The following is a 3,357-nucleotide window of genomic DNA, read 5'->3' as shown; positions in this document are numbered from 1 at the left end:
TCTCTATCTTCTCTCTCCCCCTCTCTCTATCTCTGTTCTCTCTCTCTATCTCTGTTTCTCTCCCTCTCTCTCTCTCTATCTCTCTCTATCTTCTCTCTCTCCCCCTCTCTCTGTTCTCTGTTCTCTCTATCTCTGTCTCTCTCTCTCTCTCTCTCTCTGAGAGCGTGGTGGTGGTAAGTGTGGAGAGCGTTGCTAAATGTTTGGTGATTTTTCTTAAACTTTTCTTCAATCTTTCTTCATAGTTCACTGTGTGATTGAGTTGTGGTGGTTTGAGTTTGTTGTCGGTGTATTTTGGTGTTTTTGGCGGACAGAGAACCGTGTTTCTTGTCGGGGATGGCGTCCTCTGAGACGCCGTCCATGTCTTTGAGACATGGAGTTCGTGTTCAGCCCGACCCGTGTGTCCCGGTAGAGGCGGTTCTCCTGGCTGTGGGAGACTGTGTGGGACACGCTAACCTGTCCTATGCCTCCAGAATGAACAGAGGTGTGCTGGTTTTTCTAAAAGAGGAGCGTTTTGTGGCGCAGTTAATAGCGAGCGGCGTCTCGCTGAACGGTGTGTATCTGCAGGTTTCCCCGCTCGCAGTGCCCTCCACCCGGGTCACCGTCTCCGGTGTTCCCCCGTTCATCCCCAACCAGGTGTTGGAGCGAGAGCTGCAGCGCTTCGGGAAGCTGGCGAGCAGCTTCAGGACTGTGGGTCTGGGATGTAAGAGTGATAAACTGAAGCATGTCCAGTCCTTCAGGAGACAGGTGTTCATGTTCCTTACCTGTCCTTCACATACGCTAGAGGTCTCCTTTAGGGTGAAACACGGGGAGGGACACTACATGGTGTACGCTAGCACAGGTAGCATCAGGTGTTTTGAGTGCGGGGAAGTGGGGCACAAGCGGACCGCTTGTCCTCACAGGCCGGCCGAAGGACCGCCAAATGACGGGCCGGCGGAGAGCGCTGCTCCGTGGGGGGGCGATGATCCGCCGACCGGGGCCGAGGCTGAGGAGGGGCTCAGCGGGCAGACAGACAGTCAGGACGGGGAACAGAGAGCTGATTCAGGTGGAGGAAAAAATATTGATGACAACTCAGCTGTTCTGAGTCTCACAACGGAGGGAAAGGAAGTAGCGGAGGGTAAGGAAGTAACAGAGGGAAGGAAAGAGGTAGAGGAAAGGGAAGTAACAGAGGAAAGGAAAGAGGTAGAGGAAAGGGAAGCAGGAGCAGAGGAAGAGGTAGCAGGCAGCAGTACAGGGCCGACAGCTGAAGCTGACCAGAGTCAGGCTGCTGGTCCAGAGGAGAGTGGGGGGGCTTGTGTTGTCGAGGAGGGGATGGAGTACGACTCTGACGGTCTCTCTGTCACAGACTCACAGTCTCACAGTGGAGATCTGTACAAGCTGGAGGAAATTAATAACTTCCTGGACGACACGTTTGGACAATCTGTAAACGTTTCAAAGTATTTTCCAGACGCAGACAAATTTATTAAAAGTGTTGTGACATTACAAAAAGAGGTGGATTTGGAGGTTTTAGATGAAAAGAAACGTTTCCGTCTAAAGAAGCTCATGACGCATCTCAGGAAGATAAGGAAGAGAGATGAAGGGAAAGGTTCGAAAAGGTTAAAGACCTCTAAGTGAGTCAATGATGAATGTGTTGCACTTAATCTTTCTGTTACTGTTATTTCTAACTGTCTACATCACCGCTCTTTTTCGTTTTTCAATGCACAAGGTGAGGGTTGGCTCTTTAAATATGAATGGTGGGAGGGACCGACAGAAGAGGGCGGTCACTGCAGACATGATCACACAGAAACAACTAGACATCGTTCTCCTGCAGGAAACGCACAGCGACCCACATAATGAGGTAGACTGGGGTTTGTGGTGGAAAGGCCAGTATGTCCTGTCTCATGGGACCAACCTGTCTGCAGGTGTAGCCGTTCTGTTCTCACCTGGGCTGGATGTTAACATCATCTCCTCCACAGAGATAGTGACAGGCAGGGCTTTAGTGGTCAGAGCATCTATACAAAACATTACTTCTGTTTTTATCAACATCTATGCTCCAAACCAGGGCTCACACAGAACAGACATCTTCCACAAACTCAGAGATGTCCTGCAGCAGTGTGATCACAACGACTGTGTAGTGATGGGGGGGGACTGGAATTGCACCATAAACTCCTTATTGGATAGAACAGGAGAGGAACCTCATTCACAGTCATCTGCCATCTTATCACAGGTGATTGCAGAGTCAGGTGTGGTGGATGTATGGAGGGTGAAACATCCCCGGGCTAGACAGTACACATGGGTGAAGGTGTTGGATGGGAACATTAGGGCAGCCAGGCTGGACAGGCTTTACCTATCTCATAGTTTTAGTAACCGGTTATTGAATAGCCACATTTACCCAGTAGGCTTCACCGACCATCACCTCGTCACTTTAGATGTTCACACCTCACCAACCACCAAATGCAGCTCTTACTGGCACTTTAACATTAAGTTGCTTCAGGACAGTGATTTTTGTGAAAAGTTTGAGACTTTCTGGGGAATCTGGAGAGAAAAGAAGAGCGACTTTGAGTCCCTGAGTCAGTGGTGGGATGTAGGAAAGGCACATATACGTGTCTTTGTTCAACAATATACAAGTCACTCCACAGTAAAAGTCAAAAGGGTCATTGAGGATCTAGAAAATGAAATCAGGGATTTAGAGCACAGTCTATTCACTCACACCAGCACAGACACTCACAGGCTTCAACAGAAGAAGCAGCAACTAGGCTCCTTTCTACAGGAACGAGCTAAAGGAGCTTTGGTCAGGTCAAGGTTCACCAGTGTTAGGGACATGGATGCTCCTACCTCCTACTTCTTCAATCTAGAGAAGTCCGTCTCTCGAACCAAACAAATGGTGTGTCTCCGCCTCCCTGATGGTAAGATGACGACTGATCTGATTGAAATGAGACAACATGCCGTAAGCTTCTACAGCGCCCTCTTCAGGAAGGAGGACAACCACAGAGAGAGTGTTGACGAGCTGCTTCAGGACCTTCCTCAGCTGGGCCCCGAGGACAGAGCTGTCCTGGACGCCAACATCTCCCTGGAGGAGCTGACCGCTGCTGTGGGTCAGATGGCTGCTGGTAGAGCTCCTGGACTGGACGGACTGCCTGCGGACTTCTATAAACACTTCTGGAAGTGTTTGGGAGCCGACCTGTGGGAGGTGCTGCAGGAGTGTTCACAGGCAGGCCTGTTACCGACGACATGTCGGCATGCAGTACTATCACTGTTACCCAAAAAAGGAGATTTGTCCTTACTGAAGAACTGGAGACCGGTGGCGTTGTTATGCACAGACTATAAACTTCTTTCCAAGGTGCTCGCCAACCGGCTTAAGAACTTTCTGGAGTCTATAAT

This window comes from Anarhichas minor, unplaced genomic scaffold (assembly GCF_050575085.1).
Source record: "Anarhichas minor isolate MPS153535 unplaced genomic scaffold, ASM5057508v1 ptg000017l, whole genome shotgun sequence".
In the NCBI taxonomy this organism is placed as follows: Eukaryota; Metazoa; Chordata; class Actinopteri; order Perciformes; family Anarhichadidae; genus Anarhichas; species Anarhichas minor.
Note: the sequence above shows the minus strand (reverse complement) of the source record.